General features: G+C 40.2%; 1 protein-coding gene across 5 annotated transcripts in view; it reads right to left on the bottom strand.

Annotated features, from left to right (window-relative positions):
* The window catches only part of LITAF (lipopolysaccharide induced TNF factor), a 34,652-nt gene extending 15,172 nt beyond the window's left edge, over nt 1-19,480 (bottom strand). Inside the window, exon 1 of one of the 5 annotated variants that reach the window (XM_074597779.1) lies at nt 19,410-19,480. The gene's annotated coding sequence lies outside the window, so the exon portion shown is untranslated. Of the gene's footprint in view, nt 1-1,904; nt 2,197-19,409 lie in introns of those variants that run through there. The other 4 variants (XM_074597778.1, XM_074597775.1, XM_074597774.1 and 1 more) reach the window with 4 other exon arrangements.
* Between the last annotated feature and the right edge of the window lie 6,526 nt (nt 19,481-26,006).

Raw genomic sequence — 26,006 nt, 5'->3', positions numbered from 1 at the left:
AAAGACCATCCTCACCTCTGCTTTACTGAGGAGGGAGTTCTAAGACGTCAACACCCCTTCATAGATTTCAAAATGGTCATGATCATAATTTCCAGCATGAACGTTTATAGTCTTGATATTTAACATTCAATACTTATTTTTAAATGATGTTGCATTTTTCACTTCTTACCACTGACTAGTTTTGGACAGCTGGTTCAATTTAAAAATGACTGCTATGCTTTTTTTGCCTTTTCACCTTTTTTTTTTCCTTTTCCTCCCTTTCTTGAAGACAGATGCAAACACGTCTCAGGCCTTTGCTGCACTTGGCAACATCCCTGGTATGGCAACACCTCTCCTGTGCCTTCCTTTTCTTTTTTCAAAGTTAAAGTTTCAAATCTGAAGCACAGGTAACATTTACCAAGTACTACAGTGAATGGTGTAAAATTAAAACCAAGTATCAGTCCCTTTAATTGATCTATCAAAACAGAAATTCCTAATAAAGAACAAGATGACATCAGGACTACAAAATCTCTTCAAAATACTGAGTTTTGCGGAGGTAACCACAACTTCAGTTCTTCAACTGAATTTTGATGATGTCCCTTCTGCTTTAAATGTCAACTTTGATGAGACATTTGAACTATTACTTCATACAGCCAGTGCAAACATGTGTGTCTCAATCCTGGGCACTACTTGAAGCTCAGCCAGGGGACAAAAGAAAGGGTAAAAACCCACCTCTCTGCTTGGTGTTGGAAAAAAAAAACCCAAACCAAAACCAAAAAGAATTGCTTACAAATACAGCTTTCCTAACCCAGCTTAGCCAAGGAAATATGTTGTTGCCCTTTCCTTACTCTTTATCTCTTGCTAAATTTTGACATGATTTAATGCCTTAAATTAAACAATTCCTACTCAGTCCCCTTCACTAGAAATCCCAAGTTGCTCGCCAACACCACAGGTAATTACAGGGGCTCCCTGCATAGCAGTTTAAGACAGCTGCTGATCAGCAGCAACAGGTTGAAGGCTAATCTTTTTTTTTAAACAATCAGGCAGGATATACTGGTTTCTCAGAGCACTTGGGATTTTTGCAGTGCACCGCAGCAAGCCGTAACACAGCACTTGCTTGGGCCACTATCTTGGTTGTCTGAACTCCAGACAGCAGTTTACCAACTTCCTAGTTTACCAACCTGCTGAGAAATAGTATTTTAAAGTTGAATAAATTTCCCAGGTGCTCGTGAGAGAATAAAATTCAGTAATAATTACAAAAAAAGACTTATATATATTATTATTTTAGTCAGACAACAAATGCCATTCAGGTCAAGCTGAACTTTCTACCGGCAAAACAGAAGTGGTACTACTACGCAGCGTGTTCTCCCCAGCAGCAGAGATTACAGACGTTTCGTATGCTACTTTTACCAAGTAACCAACGACCTAGGAAGAATCCTGTGAGTGGCTTCCACTCGGTGCTGGCGAGGCCAGCAAACGTCCTCCCCGGGCCCGGGCAACGAACGGCCGCTGCGCCGTCTCCAGCCCGCTCCCCGAGGGAAGGGACGCTCCGCCCGAGCCCGGTCGTCCCTGCAACAGTTGGGTTTCGGTTCTCTCACGGCTCCGGCTCCGGCCTCGCCCGCACCCCCGCGGGCAAGGGCCGCCTCCCACGGCCGCTCCCGGCCGTCCCGTCAAGCCCCAGCTTCCCCCAGCGCCCCGGGGGCTCCTGCGCGGCGGAACCGACCCGCGGGGGTCCGGCCCTGCCTGGGCGCCGCGGGAGGGGGCTCACCGGCCTCGCCAGGAGCCGGGCAGGGCAGAGCTCGGTCCCCCCGCAAGCGGCCCCGGCAGCGGAGCAAACCCCCCGCCCCGCCGGCCGCGGGTCCGCCCGTCCGCAGCCCAGGCTCCGGGCGGCGCAACAGAGCCCGGCGCGGCCCCGCGGCCCTTACCGCTCCGCGGCCCTCCTCTCCGCTCGAGTGCGGCCACCGTCCCGCAGGGCTTGTCCCGTCCCCACCCTCGCCTTCCTCCGCCCCTTCCCCCGGGAGCGGCGCGGCCGAGCCGGGGGCAGGAAAAGGGAAGGGGGAGGGAAAAGAAAGTCCGTGGAAGTGCGAAGTGCCTGGCGCGCAGTGGCGCCAGCCCCCCGCCCACGCCACGGGCGGCCAGGGCTGCCGGGGGCTGCGCGGCTCCGGCCAAGAGGCTTACTCATAGACTGCCAAAACAAGCGACCTGCAACTTCCCCGTAATCAGCATAGCCACGCTCCAGGAAGCGCAAGAGGAAGACACCCTAAATTCCATCATACCCCTGATGTTACCAACATCAGTTACTTCAGACAACACCGCATATGAGGAGACATAAAATGATCAAAGAAACCTTCAACAGATACAGCGATTTTAACTAGTGCGTTTACAGGCAATTAAATTGCATTCAGTCTTTGGAAAATACAGGGTATGTCACTCCTTCCTCTATCCAATGCAACTGCTCAAAGATAAGAACAAAAAACGAATTACTGGCCAGATCCCTGACAGGGATTCAACAGGGACTTCACCCACTGTAGTTTAGGCGAACCAGTTAGCAAGACCTAGTATTTAAGTGCTTTAATCTACTTTAGATTGAAGGGAGTCAATAACCCCTGAGGGCTCAGCAGGGATTGTGCGTTAGGCCTTTTGGCTGAAAGCATGTAAAATCCGTTAAAGTCCTATTTTTGTGTTTAAATCCTTTCTTGGATCTCGCCCTAAGTAACATGTATAAAGCTTCAATTCAAACCCATTCCAGAACCAGGATTCAAGTTTCACAGGACAAAAGGGGCTCTTAGTCCTGGTGACAATAAGCCCAACACAGAGCTCTACAGTCACAGTCATCTACTGAATCACCCACAGGTACAGCTTCTCAGGGTTTGCATCAGGTGTTGGAATAGAGGGCTCTGGCAGCATGAATACTCTCAGTCCCCTGATTTGGGGTGGGTGGGTTGATTCGTCAGCATTCAGTCCTTCCTACAAAAAAAATCTTTTGTACCTGAGAGCAGAACTAGACTTGGAGGTGAATACATTTTCATCATTATCAATAGATCATATTATGTATTATGATCTTTTTCTCAGTAGCAGAATATGAGTAATTTTGGCTTTGGTGTCCTGGCTTAACTAAAATTGGAATAATTGTTCTCTTTGTAACTAAATCCCCTTCCCCAGATGGCTATGAGCAGCTTAGAAACCACAAGAGAGAGAAGCCACGACTGAACACATCTCCCAGGGTGAAATAAGGCATGACCTTCAGCTGAAAGCCTTCTTACTCCAAGTGCCATGCTCTCCTGTGTTTTTTGCTTACATCTACTCAGAGGCTAGCTTGCGCTACAGCTTTTACTCCTCCTTGGGTACCCCAATAACGTTGTTCGCTTTTGCCCTCCTACTGTTTCCACCAAATGTCCAAATACAGCAGGCAGTCAGCATCCATTTACCAGTGCATGAGCATAGTTCCTCTCACTACCCCTCCTCCTTCCCACCTGTCTCACCATTCCCCAGTTCCTCTCTTTCCATTCCTTTGCTGGCTGGCACTGGCAGCATCAGCTTTAGCCATTCTGTGTGTGCCCAGGTCACCGCAGCACCCGTGAGCTGCGGCCCACCGGCCCACCTGGGCTGGGCAAACCCCGCACAGCGTCCCTAGAGTGACCACAGGAGTTCTCTTCCTGCCATAGACCAAGTGACGGGTGGGCACATGGGCAGCACCAGCCCACTGCATGCTAGAAATTAAGATAAATCTTTATTATCTACACCCCCCCGCCATGAGCTGTGTACCTATTAGAATATTTTTGTTCTGAAGATTATATTTTTTTTTTTTAAATCGTAATAGAAGAAAAAAAGGCCAGATGGCAATTTCAGAAGGTTGAAGTGATTCCAAATGCAGTGTGCTCCATGCCCTGTCCGGTGGCATGATGTGCCAGGCAGCCCCACCAGCTCTGTTTGGCTGTTACGCTTGTCTCCACCCTACTGAGTCATCGACAGGTCTGCTAACAGCGTCACCCAAATGGAAACATACACAGAATATTGTGCGTATTTTGTCATCACACTAATTGCATGTATTGTATTATGCAACACCAGCAGATGTCAGTTTAGCCCCAAAAACGAACGCATGCTAGATTTACTAGCTTTTGCTTTTACCACAGTTACGTTTCCACCAAAGAAACAAAATGAAGTTTAGAAGCTGATGTACATTTAAAAGCCTATTAGCCATATTTTACTTCCGTAATATGCCCTCAATAAGTAAACCTTAATGTCAACTTATTTTTCTCCTGCCTGGAAATAGTAAGATTTGCACACATACATTTCCCCCCCTGCCCCCCGGTCATTTTGCATATATTGGTTTGCCAAGGCTAGAAAAGAATTTCTATGAGTTTTGATCACTTACAATTGATCAATAATGTTATTTTGATCAATAACACTAGATACTTAAGGAGAGTTGTGCTAGAATGCAGTTTCAGACCAGTAATCAATGTATATGCATAGATAGGCGGAGAAAGCAAGGTAGATACATTAAGTCAAATACTCTGAAAGAATGTTTGGGTTTTTTCCCCCCACTGTTGCAATGGGTGATTCAAGTTGCAAAGCAAACAGAACAAGAACTCCAACAGAATTTGAACAGTTAGTACAAGCAAAATACAGCCAGTCATTCTGGTATTGCAGTTGCCAGTCAATTTCGTGCCTACAGTAACAGCTAAAATTTAAGCCTGGTAGGTTTGCTTCCACAATATAAATATTTTAAAAGAGAAACAGGTAAGCTTGACGGGTTTGAGAAAAAAAGAAAAAAGCAAAAAAACCCACAAACAGCAGTGCCATCGAGAAGCATAATAATTCCAAATATTTTGGAAGATTTCTGTTTAAAGTAATGAACAAAACCAAACCAACCAAAATTCCAAAATTATCATGTCTGCATAATTCCCTGCTACAAGCACCAATTGTTTGAAGAAAACCTACTTCAAAATCCCAAGGGCATGAACTTCCGGGTGGGATCAATACTGACGAACAAGTTATTTACACTTACAATGTCATTGTAATGTTACAATACATCAGTTAAAAACCAAAACAAAACAACAAAAAACACACACCAGCAACCCCCCCACACACACACTACACCACAAAACAGCAGTACAAATTGCTGTTATGCCATTTGATATCTAGTGACTTTGGTCAAACTTCCCTTCTTTAAAATTGACCTGCGTTTTAAACAATAATAAAATACACATACTACCAGTCTCACAAGCGTAAATCAATATTCTCTTCTACAGGTCCAAGGTACAAATGAAGATGTTCTGCTGCCTCTCCAGCTAACAGCATTTTCTCTCTCTCTGACTAGCCAAGTCACCATGTGACGAGTTTTGAGGTTCACACTTTAAGCCTCAAAGCTGAAAACATGACACACACCCCACACTTCAGTGTAAAGCACGTGTTCACGTTGCTGAGATGTCCTCAAAACACTGATAATATTTACCCGTTGTGAGCCGGGCACACAGTTTGCCCAGATGAGATGCGGTTACCTAAGCAGGTCTTCAATATTAGATGGGAGCATGAAAAAAGGAATTTTGCATATCCCTACTAAAGCACCAACAGCACCCTTGTTAGCACCCAGTAGAGTAATCGGAACTATTCTGGCTGAGGTTCTGAATGCAAAACACTCACGGTAGAACACAGAGTCCCCTTAACTAATTCTATGGGGTTTTATACAGTGCTTTAAATGGTTGGCACTCCGTGTGTTTTTTGATCAGGAAGGAGAAAGTGTCATTGACTTTTGTTTTTAAATATGTTCTCATTTGGGTTGGATCCAGGGCTTAGAGCTTTGATAAAACAAAGACTGGGACAGCATATTAGTTGATTTGGTAAATACTAACAAATAGAATAAAAAAATCTGCCACTTGCTTCATGTGTCAAGATAATGAAGGATAGGCAAGAGCTACATTTTGAAGGAATAATGTTACCACATAATATTTATGTCTACTCTAAGTTAACTCAATTGACTTTAGTGCAGGAGAAATTAATTTCAACTTCTACATGGTCCTCTCGAAGTCTGTTGGGCAGAGGACCAATAGCTAAAGGAACCACTTGAGCCTCGAAGCTTTGGTGAGCTCAGGGTTTAGGGTTTCATCAGCTTCCAAACCCACTCTATAGTAACTTCAGCACTTTCTGATTGTAATGTGCAGACAGCTTCAGTTTTATTCTCTAAGCTACTTTTAACAGTGAGTGCACATAAAAATTTCTGCAATAATCAAAACTAGGTACAACCATAGTATACTTCCTCTCAGGTACTACTACAGAAATACTAATCACAACATTCTTCAGAGCTAACAATGCAGTAATTAACAGCTTGCAGAGACAGGCCTAGATAACACTGCTGGATTGTTTCTGCGTGGGTGAGCACTAGCCCTGGTCAATAAAAACAAGTATACCAACATATACAGTTATCAAAGAGTCTGATAAATGTGCCAAATTCATTTGAAAGTGCAGTTTGCTTGTGTGAAATAAGAGCAGAGCCTAGGTTTCAAGGCTGCCAGGAAGTAGGTTATCTTGAACACTCGTTTCCAAACACTTGGCTTTTAAAAAAAAAAAAGCTGTGATAGTGGACCTTGCAATGTTGATTTGAGAGTTAATAAATTCAACTTATTCCCGAATAAATTCTCTTTGTGACAGAGGGGGAAGGGGAAAGAAAAAAAAAAACAAACCCACAAACACACAAAAAAAAGAGAACAGAACGCCCACAAATACACCAATACATCCTCCCTTTCAGAAACTGCTTTGTGAAGATAAATACCCTTTGACCGACAGCATCATTGCTTAGGTTCATGTATCAAAATAAAATTATTGCTCCACACCAATATGGAACTGGTAAGGGGGGAAAACCCAAGACAAACCCTCATGATAGATAAATAATGACTTCAAGGCCCCTCTCAGATACGTGCTGCCTTACATAAAACCATTTTCTTTCTCTGTTCCCATTTTCTTCTAGTGCCTTTTACACTTCCCCCGGTGATCCAGCCCCCTGCGTGCTGGAAACCGATGGGATGAAAAGGATGAACACTCCAAAAGTTATGACCATTAAGGAAAAAAAAGACTTATTTCTTTCATCTGCGAGTTAGTTAATACATGGGGTAATATACTTGTGGAAGACTGGAATATTAATGGATTTGTTACATGAAACAGAAGTAGAATATCAGGTCTGAAACTGCAAATGATCCCCCCAGACTGTACCTGGTTGACAGAATTGCTAAATTAATCCAAACCTAAGTATTAATGTCCTTCTTTTGGTATTGCTTCCTTCTTAATTACCAACTCCCACAGTGTTATTTGATCATCATAACAGCTAATAACAGCCGCCAGATTATAAAACACTATTTCACACTACAGCAAAACATTTGAGTATGTAAATCATATCATCTCCCCTAGAGAGCGACACAGCAGTGTGGTGTCAAAAGAGGTAACGATAGATTTATTTCTCCCAGAACGCTTGGCACTTCATGTAAAGAATTACAAGGAGAATAATCATTCACTGCCAGTTATGGTTCTCCTAGTATAAACAACCAAAAAGAAATGGTTATGATAGAAAAGCTTCACATTTAAAACTGGCAGATCTGTGCTGTTTAAGTCATCCATTTTTTGATGGATTCTCTAATAATGCCATCAGAAAACAGAGAGGAAAATTATGATTCTCCAACCATTTATCCTTCAAATTAATCTTCCACTCCCTTGACAGGGTACAGAAAGGATATGGTTTTAAAAATAAAGCTGCCTGATTATGTTTTCTACAGACAGAACTGAAGTGCAATTTCAACTGCAGTGATGCCATTGCTGAACAAAGCGGTGCAAAAAACATCTTCTCACCCTTCCTCCAGAATAATGCCTGACCTGCTGTTTGGCCAAGCTGTGGTATAGTCTTGGCTGTAAACCATCTTTGCTGGCTCATGTTGTATCTGACCGCTGAAACCACTGATGTAAATGTTACATTTAAGCTTTCTGTTGTTTTCTTTAAGGCATCAGCCAGACTTATTTTAATTAACTGCTTTGATCCAACTCTGTGGATCTGAAGCAAATAAGGAATGATACAGTAGTCTCTTCTGCATAATTTGGACATAGTAATCTTTCACACAGCTGTCATCTGGACACCAGAATTATTACAACCTAGTTGGGAGATAGGCAAGAAATATGAAATATATATAGAAATTAAGACTTTATTGCTAAAACTCATAATTTTCCAATGAGGCTTTCCTTAAGGCCTTAAATACCCACTTTCCTGAAATACTGTTCCCAGCATCACCCACGCACATTATGTGCCAAGCTGGAGGCCAAGGTCTGTTTGTTTTCTCACTCTCCTCTCACTTCATGCTACAAACATTTGAACTTAGCATATCTTGTCACTTGATATTGCTTGTCCGCAGGCACAAGTGTCAGAGCTACAGAGCTAAAACAGCGAGAGCAATGTGAGGATTAATACCCTTTTATCAAAATGATGACTAATTATGGTGAAATGCAATTTCATCATCCATTGCTACACATGAAGAAAGCACTTCACCAAATTTGCTGGCAGCCTTGAATGGCTTGTTACATGTGGATGCCAAATGTTCAGGACACTCCTCAGTTGAAATGAATCCTCTGTCTTTTCAGACTAATCCTTAGCGACAAGCAAGGCAATCAGTAAACAACTGAATATCCTCACAGACAAACATTAGTAATAAAAATAAGTGAACAAGAAACCCTCATGTGATGGTTGAAAGCACTTGGGGATTTTGAGAGCTGGCTGATCAGCAGTACGCATAGATTCTGCAAGTCTTGATTGTCTGCGCAGCTCCTGAATTTGGCCTGCAAAAAAATCATGCGATATGTGCCACAACCAGAACAGAATCCACAGTAACTAAAAATAAACTGCTTCTGCACAAATTCATGGCTCAGTTTAGCCCAGCTCATAAGCTCTGTGTTTGCTGACCAAGTTATTTATGATTATCACAAGGTGCATGACCTCATTTATTGTCCTATGGATGGGCAATGTTAGTATCTTCAAATACTTGCAACACTCGGTTTTGTTCCTAGGTGTTTGTTTAGTAAGTCATGAGTTTTCTTACCAGGTACCTTCCCCACATTTGTATATCATCTCAACAGTAGAACCATCTGGTCCTGCCGCTTTGCCACTTGCTTGATAGCTTTCAGTACTTCAGCGGTACCGGGCAATATTGGGTGACAAATCTATTACCAGAAGCTGCTGACACCTCTGCAGCACTATAATTCTCTTGCACATGAATAGAATAGTGTGAAAGCTTATAAATCAGCCACCTTTCCAGTATCTCTTCATGACCAATTAACAAGAATATCTGCTCTAAAGCTAGAAATGGCTCTGCCTACCTGCAGGATAGAGAGAGCTGTCAGCACAATGAACAGTACAGTTTCTTTAATTAGCATGTGGTTGACACTACTTTATTTGTCCAGCAATTTTTATTAATGAAATTAAATTTAAATTACAGCCTTTTTTAATACATAAAATAGCTTCTAATTGAGTTCAAATTCGATTTTAAGTTAGATCAACTGAATTGAGGCTTTTTCCTATTAGAATCATAATTTAACAGCAAAAACTTGACCTTGTAACCATCTTGTTACATATTTGCTTTTGGAAACATTTACCATAAACCTGCCTTATTTTAAATTTTAGAAGAAACAGGCAGTGGGATATCTCTAAAGGACTTTTACAAGACAAGATCTGTTGAACTCTGATCTCTGCATGAAAAGGGAAATGATCTCATTCAGCAAGCATAATATTTTGACAAAGGTTGGGGGGTTTTAAAGCCTTCCCTGTAAAAAAAAATCCTTATTGCTTTTGGAAAGGACTTTTCAGTCACTAAAGATTGTCTTCAGAGTTGTCATTTGCTTTCTACCAAGAAATAATCAAATAAACTAATATGGGTCAACAAAGAATACAGATATATTAATTTCAGATAAAAAAATATATTTGTACAAGTTGTTTGTCTCTTTAATAAGAATATTTTCACTTTCATGCTCGAAGCAAGGAAATTTCTAAAGTTTTCTTCTTTTTATTATTGGCATGTAGCAATTATGCTGCTTTGACAGATGTTTCTCCTAATTATTTCTGCTTTGTTCCCAGATGAACAGTTCTAGGTCATTGATTTAAACTTAACTAAGAAGAAAACTGCAAAGAATTTTATGTTTGATAGTTGTACAAATGATAACAAGAGATTCATATCCTAGCAAAATCAATTCAGCTTCCTCAAAAGTAAAGGAACCAAGTCAAACTCAAGTAACTTCAATTACAAAATCAGTGTCCAAGAAGAGGGATTGTTTGCACTGAGCTAAAAATATGTACTATTTTACATATTGCACAACAGAATGTCACGATCTTTAAATAATTGTCTCAAGGATTCAGACATAATGTGACTTCTCCACAAGATGGCATATGCTGTGTCCAAAAGGAACGGACACAGCAAAGTGCTTTCAACATCTATGGGAGAAAAAAAGCTTCAATGTAATTATCCTTCTTCATTTCATTATCCTTCTAGACAAGCACAGAAGAAAAGCTGTCTGTAATTATTTTCATCATTTGCTTATATAATCTGAAAATCTACTTGCCTCAGAGCTAAGCAGAAACTTCAGTTCACATGGAAAACAGAAAGTGTCTGTCATCCAGGGGAACCAGTTTTTCTCTTTGAGATTTCATGTGGCTGTAATCAAGCTAAGTCATACACAAGAGGCAAAGGCATCATAGGGAGCAGGAATATAACCTTACCACATGTCTTTTTTTTACCAGTGTCTATCTCACTGCCTAGGAGAAGCAGGCAAGAGTGGGAAGAGAAAGAACTTAGGGCTCTGAAGGGACTGACCAAAGCCCAAAAAATTCAGAATGAAGATGACAATGCTTCATAGAAAGATGAAACTAAGAACAGTCTAGAAGAATTTATCTCTACATACCCGATAACCAAAAAGGCATCAAATTATCACACCTCTCAGTAGGTCCGTTCAGATTAAAACAACAAAATACATACCCCCCACCCCACATCCTGCCACAGATGCTGCTAGAAATAGAAATGTTAAATGAATACAACTGACCCATCTGTCCCTTTTGGATCTCACAGTTATATTGGACTATACTTTTTGAAATAAAGTTTGCACAGGGAGGTGATATTCTTCTATTAGACTCACCTATGAAGCTCATTTTCAAGTCTACATGCTTGTCTTCAGATGAGGTGTGCCTTAAGGTCACTTTGTTTATGTCAGCCTAATAAAAGGACCTACCACTCTGCAAATTTGACCGTGTTGCCATCTGTCATTAGTTTAGCATTACTAATACTATAGAGACAGCATTGGACTTTTTTTTTTTTTTTTTTTTTTAAAAATGAACCCACTACAGTTTAGGACAGTTTCCAAGCCACCAATAAGGCTGAAATGATCATTGGCATATGACTGTCCTTTTGACAGCAGACTGAAGGGCCAAAAGGACGTGGAGCTGTCTGGGCTCTAGTACGAAGCAGTGTTTCCCAGCTAAGCTCAGAAGTACTGGCACCGAGTGGCTGAAGTGTAAGTGTTCCAACAGATACACTTAGCAAGTTGCCAAAGTTTGGCAGGTTTGCTGTTACTGCAACGTCAGGATTTTCCACTTTTTTCTTCCAGTGATCAAATAATAATCAAACCCCCCTTATCATCCACCCTCCAGCCTTCCTCAGTTTGTTGATATTTATATATATCTTTAACAACCAATATATTGAAAACAACCAAAACATTTCTAATACTGACATCACATTTCTATTCAAGGATTATTCTGGGTCAATATTGCTTCCTCCACCAGCTGCAGCTCAAGTTTTAAGAAGAAATCCACTGGGCGATAGACTGTTCAGAGTGAAAGTAGAGGGTTTCCAATAACACCAACAAGGGCATCTCTCAGCTCAGCACGGTGACACTCAGAAGCTACAATGGACAAATGTAGAGTCAGTGCTCAGAGCTGTGTACTAGCTAATAGTGAGTGTGAAGCGGAAATCACACTTAGATTAAATTCGTTCTAAGGTTAACAGTTCTACAGAACTTGCGAAAATGCCCAGCAGTGCTATAAGAGAAACAGATGGGCACTAAAGGCACTTTTTTGGCATTTAAGCTAAAGAGACTATGGAAACTTGGGGCTAAATTTCATCTTGCACAAGGTTAGGGCTTTTTGTGAGAGTGAAGCAATATTATTGCTTTCAACTATCACTCACTCCTCCAGCTCCTACTTTGCACCCCTGTGCTTTATTCCTTCTTAAGGGAAGTTCTCTTAAGCATGCATCAGGTCTGCTTACAGGCTTGCTGAAGACAAGAACTGAGCACACCCAACAAGAAGTACTTGAAAATAAGCAAGCTACATGAGGGGACAGCTGATAGGTAGAATAAAACAGTGGCAGTCAGAATATCCAAGTTTCACTTTCTACTTCGTTTACTGAATTGCTGTACAACAGAGTAAGTAATTCCACTGCACAGTACTACCACTGACAACACCAGATGAAGTGCCTTTACTCAGAGACCCCCCAAAGCTGACCTCCAGCAAACTGCACAGGAAAGCCAAGCCCACAGCTGCAAGATGAGTTGAATCAATGAGATAAGAGCATGGAAGTTCTTCTGTTGTGCATGATTATTATGGGACTGTGTTTTGAGCAAATGTTATGAACAGTCCATTATTTATTAGTGTGTTTTGTGACAAGCAAGACGGAAAAAAGATCAGTTTAAAAATCACTCAGGTGCAGAGGTGGAAGTTACACCAATTGTTCCTTAAAAATAATAATAAAAAAACCCACCAACCCACCCTGTCCCCAAGCCCCCCAATATCACCCACACATTATATATATAAAATATAATCTGCATTAATTTTTCCAGCTCTACAATGGGAGCTACATGTCCATGCAATGTCTCCTCTCCATTTCAAACACAGACAGATTTACACAGTGTGCAATGGAATGTCCCCATCAGAAAAATCTTTTACCCAGGCACACAAAATTCGCATTGGTGTTCCATCTTATATGAAGCTGCACTGCTCCACAAGGCTACCAGTGACTGTCGGCAACAATATCAGTATGCTACCTATCCTGAGAATTTGAAAAAAAGAGATGAAAATTTGCTCTAGCAAACCAGGCATTTTATTTTCTCTTCTATAAATCAGTATGTGTGGAGCTATAACTGCATATGATACTATTAATACATTCTCTATTCATTTATTTCCAAGTTGGAATATGCCTGCTGTGTTCCAGAACACCCAAACCATTCAATGTTCAGCCATTCTTGATTAGTTCAGACACTGGGTTTGGATACCCAGAGGATAGGCAGAAATGTCAGTTACAAGAGGAGACCAGAAGAGCAATGTTAAATCAGTGTGAAATCAGCATCCAATTTCCCCATGTAAAGGAATAATGGCAATGCTGCATACTTTTTAATTAAATGTCAGCCTGTCGATATTTTTCAGATTAGTTACGAATATGAAAAAATCATAAGAAAGTGGAATTAAAATGGACAAATTGGTGAAACTCCTGCAGACACATTTTGTTTCTATTCTCAGTGTCCTACCACTCTAAGAAACTACAGCATATCTTTTTACTATAGTAATGAATTAACTTACAGATTCTGCATGCGAAACATAGACCAAAATAATGTATTTATTCCAGTTATTTCAAGCCTATTCCCACAGAATATCTTTTGCTTTAGGATTGTTGCCATCCCCAAATGCTTATGAAGCAAAAATGGTTGAGAGCTCCATCTGGTATTCAGAGATGGTACTATATAGTGAAGTGTGGGCTTAGGTCAGACTTTATTAGAGATTCAATTATTAGTTGTTCCTGAGGGTAATAGAATGGGTCTCATATAATGTGAATTAATTAGTTATGGTGGAGAAAAATGAAAAAAAGAAACTGTCTTTTAAACTAAATTAGTGGGAATTGTGTTTTCTTACCACTATGCCTTGTGCCTTCCCTGAAGAAAGGGCTCTGTACAGCAGATTGGGATCCAAAATTTGTTTCTACCTGTAGCAGCTTCTGCCAGGTCTTATTGTTGCTACAGCATGGAAAGATTCAGGCTTTTTGTTTTGTTTTTTTCAAATTTGATAGCCGGAATGCAAGAATCAGTATATTTAGAATTATTATTTTAGAAACTGCACAAGACACATTCTTTGGGGATTATCATCAAGAGTCTCCAAACACTTTGTAACATACAGCTCCATAAGAAATATCTCTGAAGGTGGTAAAGTTATAGAGGTTTCAGACTCAACTCTCTAGAAATACTGAGAGAGACAGGCTAAAACACGTGACTGCAGCTGGTAATGCAACACCCCCCTGATGTTATTATATTATGGTGCAAGAATAGAGGATGAAAAGGAAAATTCAGGATAAATATTACAAAATTATTACTTTCTTCTCCATACCAGAATTTAATTTTATTACTCCTAACAGCATATTGAAACTTTCAAAAGAAGCAGTCAGCTTTCAATGCTGCAAGTCTCAGGTTAAAAATCACAAGGAAAAAAATGTATGTATTTTCACCGATTTAATAGCAGACATGAATTTACTCCAAAGACTCTTACTAATTTCTTAAATTCAGACTAACAAGATTGTAGCAGATTTTCAGATGCCGACCAAACCAAGTTCCACCACAGTCAGTGTTTTACAGGATTAGTCTGTCAGAAGGGAGCAATGTTGTAGAGCAGGAGACAGCTGGCATGGATCAGGAAGACAGGAAGAGTCTATTCACCTGGTATCATTTACTTCTCCCCACCCTATAGGTAGAAAATGGATGCAGATATGAAATACTGCATAGATTCAAAGATTTTTTTTTTTTTTTTTTTTAAGAAGCAGTGACCAGTTTTGTGTTAAGAGTAGGAGGGGCTGAATTTACTTATTAATAATCACACTGCTGTATTAACAGGCTGCTGTTGCACTATTTTAATTTGGTAAAAACAGCCCTACATTGAGGCTAGCATTTATAGTGCCCTAGTGTTAAAATTGAAGCTGTAATATCATCCTTCTGGAAATCAGGCTGTGTGCTCAACCATACAGTATTATTCCGGAACCACTGACCTGAAAATAAGGAAAAAAAAAATCTGCTTGTCTTTGCTTCAGTACAAGGACGCTAGATGCTTTTAGCTGTGGTTATCTGAAGCACTTACGAAATCTCAGTGCAACTCCAAAAACTCGCTTTCTTCAGCAAGAAATGCACTGAATTCTCAATTATATTGCAAAAACTGGATGGGTGATAACAACCCTGCCAGGACTGTAACTGATGACTCTTTATTCTGCCCTTTCAGCAGCTATGTGAAAGCAAACTTGGAAATACAAATGATTCATTGAAAACTAACAGGATCTATTAATTAAAGCTGCCCTATTTGGGTTTCCAGGATAATGCAAATAGGCTTCACAGGTAACATTTAGAACAATTAGAAATTATCACACCGTCTCTTTTCATTTGAATTAGATAAAATTAGCATCTGAGAAATAGGATAGTACAAAAAGATACAGCTCCAGCACTTTATCAGGACACTGTATCAGAATCCCACCAAAAAGACTCAAGTGTCACCTTTTAGGTCTTCTTTCAGCCATTTATTTGTAACACAGGGCTCTCCTTTTAAGTGAAAAGCCAGAGTGCTGCTAGCAGCTAAACCCCCAGAAGATTACTAAAGCTCACAATAGAAGTGTGAGATCAGCACTAAAAGAAATGGGTGAAAGATTCTTGAGGAAGCATGCTGCTTGGGGAGAAAGGTCTCCTTAAGAGATATATTTCTGTGGGCACCAGCATACCGCCTCACCCTGACCATGCTGCTCAAGTTGGGAAGTGCACAAGGCACCCCTTGGCAAGAGATCCTTGGTGCCTCACTCAGCCTCCATGAATACTTTTTGGGAGCACTCCATATAGCCTCAGACTACACAACAAGAACATGGCAGCACAATCCACAGCGGGAGCTTCCTGCAAGTTTAGAGGAATTGCCCACAGGCAACTCGTACCCAGTTGGAGAAGCAGACAAGTGGTACTAAACATATCTTTGGTGCTGTAGTAGCCTTTGGCAAGCCTTAGACAGCAAAAGAAATGGTAAAGGTAAACTTTTGTCCTGTGAAAATGCTGATTACTCAAGTCAGCAAGATATCTTTCTCACAATATGTGTCTACCTTTTATGTAAAGGAAATGGAGTGGTAATAAGCCACTTGCTTCTATCCCAGAGAACGAGAGGCTGTACAAAGGATGTTATGAGATATGTTAAGGCATTCTGGGTGAGGGTTATATTAGGTAGAACAGCACCCTGCTACTCATCTGTCCCTCCATATTCCCTCTGATTTCTCATGAAACAGGACTGCCTCTGTCTATTAAGGGGAGACCCAGAAATAGCTTTCTAGATGTTTGCTGTCTTTCTGGTCATTTCCTCTATGCTGTTACACAGACTGTGCACCATTTGTTATCTTCTCTGGCGTATGTTAGAGCATGTTTCTGCTGCAACATGCTGTTGTTGAAGGTTTAGTTACTGTAGTGCCAGACCATGGGATAAGTAACAGAAGGAGCTGTAGCTGTAAAAACGTCCAAGTGACCACACCACTGCCAGAAAGCACAAGAGTTGTGAAGTTGCCTGGCTGCTTGTTTCACAATGAAAAGCGAACTCTGCTCAACACCAGAGGCTGGACTGCTTGCTCCCCTGTCCTCTCATTAGATTGTAACCTGCACGCCAGTAAGCAAGCATATTGTGTCCCTAACCACCAGGGTTACAGGATCTGTAAATTTTTGCTACTCTGGCTTCAAGGCCACACAGCACAGAGGAGCCAATGTGCCCGCCCCCTGTCCCTGCAGCAATAAATATTTTTAACTCTGTGCAAGATTGCAAACAAGACAGAAGCACCTGCAGCCTGGGTTGGAAAGCTGACTGTATCTTTTAACCTTCTTCCCCAAAAGGAAAAAACCAAACAAACAAAAACCAAACCCCAACACCCTTAATCTGTTATATTATTATTTAGGTGACATAATTTAAACAGATTTCTTGTCTCTGTTGAAGAGATGTAACTACTAATGATTAAAGACCAACAGCACATACACAGCTGTAGATTCTCTTTGCTATTTTATTTTGTATGAATTGCCAAATAATGGCAGTGCCGCACGCAACACACACAGCTCCTTGACAGCTCATTGCCCTGTCTTAAACTCAGCTCCACTTTCTAGCAAAGAGTTTTCTTAGAATTGATGTTTCTTCCTAGGTGGAAAATGAGATTCCTTTACTCGAGATCCAAGTTTTTCAGGCTCACAAAAAAAGCTCCAAGAAAAGGCAAAACTCCATTTTATAGTATCAACTTGCAGAGTTATCTTTGCATTTGAAATGTAAGTTCCAAAAGAAAAGTCATGCAAAATGCTAACTATAGACAGCAAAGATTTATTTGGACAGACAATGTTTCAATGGATTACTACAACTATTTCCTTCCTACACATATGACTTTGAAAATAGATTTCTACATCCTTTCCATGTTTTTCTGTCTATTTTTTCCCCCAGCTGCAAGAGCTCTGTGTAGCAACCCACACCTACTACCTTGCTACAAAACAGTATTCTCTTCCATATCACCTGTGCTCCTTTTTAAATATTTTTTTAAACAGTTACAAATAGATTCCTTCCAGATGATACAAGCTATTCCCTATATGTGAGCTCAGTTATCTTTTTCTTCCTTCCACCTCCATCAGGATGGCAGAACTACCACCACCCTCTTTCCCTTTAGCTCCTTTATTAACTAGACAAGTGTATGACAGCTACTAGTAATTAGAGTATGACAATAAAAAGTAAACTTAATTCCATTTCATCCTTTGCTTCCTCCATACATGAGATATTATTCCCACTCCTGACAAGACCTTTTATCAACTCCTGATCCTTCAGTCATCCTTCCTCCTCCATCTTGTGCTCCCACGCCATCCCACCTCTGGAACCACAGCAGCTCTTCTCTGACCTCTGTCCCGCGGGACACAGCCCCCGCTGGCTGCAGGGTTCGCATCAGGAGAGCTGTGGGAACCAAGGGTGGGACAGACTCTGGCCCTACAACCTTGTCTTGCTTCACCTCACAGTGCCACTCATGTATTCCCATTATGTTGCCTGCCTGCAACTCCACAAGGTACTGTTGTTTCTTCAAACCATTAAATGTGTGTTCAGAGGTGAATTTATACTTTCAAGGATCCCTGCTGACAACAGGATTGTTGCAGGTTGTGAGTTAAAGAACCTATTTGCAGAAAATTACTGTGCAGCTCTGACAACTCCTCAATCATCTTTCTCAAAGTGACACTAAACGCATCAAAGTTCAATACCTGTTTTAATACCATGAAAAAATATATATTTAAAAAAAAAAGTAAACACATGAAGGCATTCTAGATCACCAGTAATACAGAATGTTATTCTCCTAGGCAATGAAAGTCGCTGAAACTCATCATCTGCCTCTAAATAATTCAGAATGCTGTTTGACCACATCTAAGATCAGTGTTTATTTGTACTCTTGCTTTCCTCTTGAGTAATGTATAACTGAACATTGATTAATTCAGTGATTAATCTCAAGTAGAAATAAAGTAAATAATTTGAAGGGGGATGTCACAAGTGGTTTTAAGCATGGTAGCATGCAGTCATTTACCAATGGCATTCAATTTCAGTTTATTAAGCTTTTACTTAGATTCACCCTAAACTGTGTACAAAAATCTTCCTCTTTCTTTCCCTTTAGAAATTCACAGTGTAATCTGGACCCTGCATCCATAGATACAGCAATTTGGAGAAGCTTTATTGTAAAGGGATATTACAAATGTATGTTCTCATAAACTAACCTTTTTTCCTAAAAGGGGAAAAAAAAAAGTTTTGCCAGTATTTCGAACCTTGAAATTATTACAGATGTACCAAGCAACAATAGAAAGAGAATTCACCAATTAAAATGAGGATGCTAAAAGATATTGAACAAAAAGGCAAGTTTTATCCAAGGAGATACAAACAAGGGGTGAGAAACCTCAAGGTCAAAAAAAACTTTGCCTCTATAGATCACAGATTATTTTGCAATTTAGGAAAGAATTTGCTTATCATGCACAGATGGATGCATACTAAAGCCACGTCACAGTGAACAGAGTGGACGAAACCTATATATCAAAAGTAACAGAAGTAGCATTTCATCACAGATCTTATAATAGGCAAGCTTAACACTCTGGTGGTAAGTCATCAAACAAAAGACTGCAGGAGACACATTCTGAGTCCTGAAAAGTGAACACAGCATTCTGTGAGAATTTGGTCATACTTCCACAAAGAATGGCAGAATAAAAACATCTTCTTAGATTCTTAAAGGATAAGCTATAAATATTTTTTTCATAGCACACTGTCACCTTTCTAGTGTTACTCAGAAGTCTTCCCAATCACAATTCTTTTGTAAATACAATAGACATCTCATGGTTCTCATCTCCAGTTCCTGCGTGCATTTAACACTCACCCTGTATCCCAAGTGCAGCAGAATACTGGAGCCTGTTCAACCACCCCCAGAACAAACCCCCTGAGCTTACCCAACTCTCAGAGCTGCTGGGCTGGGCAGCTCTTTAGAGTGGATGACATAATGGTCTGCAGCTGAAAGGATCCCTTTGACACAAGCTGGGTTTTTTCAGAGCTGTATACAGCCTATTTACTCTGTTCCAGCTCATTTGGAAAAGAAGAGATAATGCAAAGTTCCCACTACTCTCCCGTGAATTGCTTGAGTTATTGTAGTCCTGGTCATGACAAAAAAATGGACTGCATAATTTTAGGTCTTAGGATTACATATATTAAAATATTTTATTTTTAAGCACAGGAAGAACTAGGGAGAAAATTTCAGAGTTGAAAGCAGATTTCTTTATTTGTTTTCTTTCTAGGGCATGTAATTCCCCATCAAACATACCTGGAGAATGTCTTGCAGCCAGTAGCACCAAGACACATACTGAGCTTTGCAGTTCATGTAAGCAGAGAACAGGGTAGTTTGTATCTAGGACGTAATTGCTTAGTGATGTTTTAAACAACATTCAAAAACTTTCAATAAGGTGAAAACTAGGCTTTATAATAGGCTTTACATAGGCTTTTAATACAAAAGCCTATTTAGATTTAGAACTTCCGGAGAGCCAGAGTGTCTTTTAAATTTAACAAAACAATTGCAAAGATCCTTCATCTAATACTTTAGAGTAGGTACATGAAATTTCAGGTACTCCATTGCTTTCCTCCCACAGGAGAAAACATTGGATTGAAGGAGCTGTGTTGGCAAGTCCCAGGGCAGCACTCTCTGGGATCTAAAGGTGCGTGGCTGAGTCATCCCTACAGCAGAGCTATTATATCCTGTCCTTTTAGCCTACCTCACTGATAGCAACACAGCATGGGGAATCTCTGCTGTCATCCGTAGTGGTAAAAACGTACACTAGCTAAAAATTAGACTAGAAAAGCAAAATCTGGAACATAGGTTTGGTTGGTATTAGGAAAACTCGATGAAATTATTTAAAAGAGCTTAAAAAAATAAATCAGGTTATTTGTATAAATACATTTCTTAGTTATGGCCTGAAACCATTTTTTGCTCTGCCCAAAACCAGCTAGGCAGTATGGCTTATGATAAAATCACAAAGTCACATTACGGGCTGAGTGCATTTTTTAATTTAGAGAAATTACTCAAGCTTTTCATAAAGCAGGCTGAAGCCTTTCTGGTGTCATTCCCCATTGTTAAGTTACAAGAAACAGCACTGTCTAAAGTTCTGGTATAAGTACAGGCACTTGTATAAAGTACTAGTATTTATCTACTAACAAAAATCTAATGGTAACGGCACATCTCAGCTTCCCCTTCTCACTCAGTTCAAGTACCTGTTCAGTCAGAAGTAACTATTCCATTCTCCTTCCACGGAAATTAGCACTGACAGTAGAGAACTTGCTGCAGTGCTCACACAGCACCGGCACTTGTAACTCAGTCAGTGCACTGAAAATAGTAGTGAGTCTTTGTTTGGCATAAGCCTTAAACATTGGTATATTGTGTTTAGTTGATTGCAGACTTCATCTTTGCTACAGTTATTTTTCATCACTATTAGCTGCAGAAGCCACAGCAAATCAGGTAATTTGCTTAAACTGTTTTAGACCTCTATTCACCTACCCAATTTCAGGCATCTAAGGCATCTGACGTGTTAATACGGTCACTCGCATCGCACAAAATAGATGCCCAATGACAAGCTTAACCACAGCAAGTGCTTGGCTTTGTAATTTATGATTTCTTTTAACACACTCTCTCTGTACTTAAATGTTTTGTTTAATAAAGGATGGAAGCTATTCTTTTCTACAGCAGTTCTATCATTTGCAGTTAGAATTTTTATGGCATCACTGAAAATGGCATGTTTGGAAAGTACTTGAAGTCTGTACTCCAACCAAGTATAGGGAAAAAGTGCCCTAAAGAGAGCACACCCATGCCTTAAGCTCAGATCACAATCTGCTTCATTTCTAAGAAACTTCTGGGAAAAATCTGAGTGTGTCTGCAAAGAAACAAAAGAAGACAGATGACTTTTGCATTGATTCACCCACTAGAATCATACTGCCAGTTTCATTGCTGCCAGACTGTAGAGATGACTTAACCACAGGTCTTGTGTTGTGACTTGGCACTTATCTGGCACCTCCTCATCCTGTTAGAAAAAAGAGATGCAATCTGAAAACAAGTGTTGTAGAATGTGCTGGGCTGAGTTAAGATGCATTCTGGTGTACACTTAGTTCTGAGGCCTTGCTCACACAAGAGAGTTACTGAGTCTAAACTGCAGTTTAAATAAAAATAAAATGAGTCATATCCAATCTAGTTAAATCAGTGGAAATCACTTCAGTGATGGTAATTTCATTACCACAGATTGTCTCATTGCAGCTCAGCTACTACAGATATGGTAGAAAATTAAAAGCCGCTTCAGACTCTTTTCAAAAATGAATTTCAGTGTGATTTGGGCCATTTGAAACTTCTATTCATTCTAAGATATAGATGTCCATATACCTCCTTGAACTCTAAATGCTCAAAAATTACAACCTGAACAAGTGTAAACAGCTTGTTCCTGGTAATAACCGAAGTTTTTATTGGTGCTTTTTCAGAGAGCTTCCAGTCTTTCTGACAACACTGGCCTATACACATCTAGTGAGGCTGTGTCATTTGACTTACAGACATTCAGTGTTTCCGTTTACAGTGAAAGTGGAACTTTGCACCTCTCAGTACGGATGACATGAGTACAGAGACCTATGTACAACATAATGGTACATAGAAGGAATCCCTGTTAAAATAGGACAACATGATAAAAAGAATTGCATCAATAGAGACGCAATTAATATCACATTAAAATCTACATATAGATCGCAAAGGGGTATCTGCAGGTTGAAGAATGGGGATAAAACTTCATATCTATCCTGCTTCTGCCACATAGGAATGCAAAGCATTAGACCTCCAACCCACACGGATTTTTTCTTCTGAAGGAGCAAAGTCCCCAAAGGCTTCTGTGTGAAAACTTTACAGATGCCCCAGGCTCCAGGCACCGCAGCCGCAGCTTTGTACAGCCAGCTACCTCTCATTTTCATTCCTGTAGATTCCCCTCTTTCTGCAATTTTCTCCCTACTTGCTCACCTCTTTCTCAGTAATATCACTTCATCTTGTTAGTTTTCACCATGCTTCTTGGTTGTTATTTGGTTCTGATGTTTTTTCTTTTTATTATTTTCAAACTCAATGTACTGGATCCAACAGGGACTAAAAGGAGTAGTGAGTATGTCCTTCCTTATACCTTTGCCTTTGCAATGGTCATAGCATATTGTGTCAGGATTCTTTTGTCTTTTCATTCCTTCATTCTGGGAATGAAGAGACACATTCTGCCTGATCACATCAGTGTAAATCAGGCTCTGCTAGTGCTAGGGGTATTACTGCAGATTTACACCAGCATCAAAGAACTTGGATTTAGATTCTTTCATACACTTTCCAGACTCCTCTTTTTTGTTGATAGCAGTTGTATTATTCATGGTCTTCCCACAAGAGTAACACAAGGCACATCTAGACTTTAATAAAAGATTAAAAAAAGCTTTAGGTACATAGTGTATGGCCTATTGTAAGAAACTCAAAATGCCTTAGTCTTTTAAATTGTTCTGTTTGCATGTTTGCCTTATAGAAGTGGAGGCCAAATCTACTTTTGATGCTTATGTAGGGCTCATACATATGTCCAACTGAATTGTTTACAAAGGTGGGTCTCTCTCTGGAAGTAGAAAACCATGTTTAGGGGCTACCCGAGTTGTGCCCAAGGCTTTCAAGACCAAACTAATACTGAGAAAGACCTCCCCTGTTTCCCTTCCTTGTGTAGTTGTGTTTGTAGGGCTCATGCAGGACAGCAGCTGCCTGTCCCCCACCACAGCCAGGGCTAGAGGATGAGGGCAAGAGCATCCTGGAGCTCAGCACTGATTAAGGGAGGAAATGCATACTTGTATCATAAGTTTCTTCTGCCACTAGTAAAGGCTTAAATAACTTACCCAACTGCAGTCTCCTTAGACAGCATTCATCAAAAAGAAGGTACTATATAGGAGCCGAAAAAGCCTTTTCCCCAACTGCAGTATATATACAGAGGATGTGTGCTTTACAAAAGAGGCAAGAAAGAAGCAGCGCAGTGGCAGGTCTGACTGACGGAGTGGGTGTAACACAGTAGGTCTGACATCACACAGAGGCGTGAAACAGGCCTAAAACCGTAACATAGAATAATTGCAGATCAAAAGAATTCAACATACTAGACAGGATCATAAACTGGGAAGTGAGCATATTGTGTCTTTCTCCAATATTAGACAGGATTGTGCATATTCCTTAAGCCTCAAGGAATTTCATCCCAGAACTGGTAGGAAGGATGGAATCCTTTAAGTGGTCTCCAAAGCACCTGGAGACACTTTGGGAATTGAAGGGAAATATATAAACGTAAGTTATTTCCCCTGTTAAGGGATTTGCCATTCATCAACTCTTGCATCATATCCATTGCACTTAGTTTCCTTATGCGCCTTTAGATTCTCTGTCAGAAAGACAGTATAAAGAAAGAGAGCAGCACAGTAAAGTTAGAGGTCTAGAAGAAATGGGATCACTTTCAAAAACACTTCAGTGAGAGCTTTAAACTCTTCTACTTTATATCCGAAAAGCATACTTAAATTGGGGAAAAAAAAAAGGTGACTAAATATATAGTGTACTAATTTTGTTCCTTATCTGATGAATTATATCTTCTGTTGGGCCATAATGAAACATGAAGTTAAATGAGAAGCTTCGTTCATGGTGCCAAGATCCTAATGAGCCATATTCCCAGCTTTCTGAATGAAGAACGAGATTCCTTTCCCATAGAAAATGCTGTGGAGTGGAGGGGCAGCAGGGACGACGCAGCAGTGGCAGACAGGCTGCATGAACTGCAGCACTGGCCAGGGAATTAGAAGGCAGTGGAAAAGGAACATTGTTTCCCTGACAAAAGAGGCAGTTATAATGACAGAAGACTCACAAATGAGGATTAGACATCCCCGCACCAAATGCACAATACTCCATTCATTCTTCTTGAAGAAATGAACTACTTTCACCCAGACATGAAACAAAAACTGGACTCCCTACAAGAAAAGTTTAGTGTATGTCAAAGCCTACATCATTGCACCACTGATAACAAGCCTTGAAGTATCAAAAGGGACATCTCTTTTATTTTGTTGATGAATTGCAGGAACATTTCACTTCCTGTACAAAATGGTGAACAGGACTTTGTTTCCACACACATGCATACATACATAAAAACTGGTGTGCTGTGTTATCTAAACTCCACAGAGAACTGGCAAAGTGCTACAGGAAAAGTTCGGATCCATCACTTTCATGGTAAAATCTCTTCTTTGTAGAGCTCTCCTTCAACTGTATAAGATATAGCCCTATAAAGAAGAGTTGAGGAATAACATCCATAGAAATTATGAATGAAGGAAGTCTCTTGTCTTACTGGGTTTTATACATGGACTCTTCAATAAGCTAGACTATGGTCTTCCCACCTCCATGAGCCATGCCTACATTCACTGCTTCCATAAAACTGAGCATGGTGGGTTTAGATCCATGGGGATTCTTACATAAGGTCTTGCTTCCAAGTATGTAATGAGTTGTATGTCATGTTCTTTGGAGAAGCCTAATACACGGAACAGATAAAAGCAATTACTGTACCAGGCATCGGATAAGATATTCTGGCTCCCTCAGTTTATCACACCTTAGCTGGGTAGTTCTGAATGAACAAACCCACACACCTTAAAAAACAAACAAGAAAGGAATTTATGGAATAGTTTTGCACAAGTTCTTACAATTTCTTACAGCTTTCAAACAGAGACTGTCTTGTTTCCTTAATGCTACTGCAATTTGGAAGGAAAGATACCAGAAACAAACTGGGGACATTCTGTAGTATCACTACAGAAAGTGGAAGGGGAGGCAGCAATACCTATTGCTATACCTACCCTAGAAGTTCCTAAAACAAGAGATGCCCGTCAGTATGAATGAGCTGCCATCTTCCTTCTTTCATAATGTTCTGTAAGTCATTAACAACAAAGCCTACAAGCCAGCAACAATAAATCCTCTAGGAATTATTTTGAAGATGGACATCTCTGGTTTATAAGAAGCTTTCTATACCACATCATGAATTAACTCGAACGAGCATTAAATTGTAGGCTGTAGTAGTATTCTAACTCCTGCTGGAAAATCTGCATTGTGCAGTTCAGTTGCTAATCAGATCTTCAGTTTAATAAAATTGTTTCCATTTAATGTTAATCACATTTACAATTTGCTGCTGACAGAGTTTCTAATTGCTGCTAGTAAAGCTTTCTGGACACCGGGTGATTGCACATTCAGTTCTTGATCTGATCCTACTTTGTGCTCCATCTTACAATGACCTGCTTAAATAATTATTTTTAAATCATTCTGTGACTATTCAGCTAGATTTCTATATCACTGGCTGTAGGGAGATTGGATGCCCTTTGAATACTGATGCAAGACCAAGAACTCTATTTACTAGCAAAAACATTTATGGAAAGTGGATTTCAAAGCAAT

This window comes from Larus michahellis, chromosome 8 (assembly GCF_964199755.1).
Source record: "Larus michahellis chromosome 8, bLarMic1.1, whole genome shotgun sequence".
NCBI classification, from domain to species: domain Eukaryota; kingdom Metazoa; phylum Chordata; class Aves; order Charadriiformes; family Laridae; genus Larus; species Larus michahellis.
This window is presented reverse-complemented; position numbering and strand designations above follow the sequence as displayed.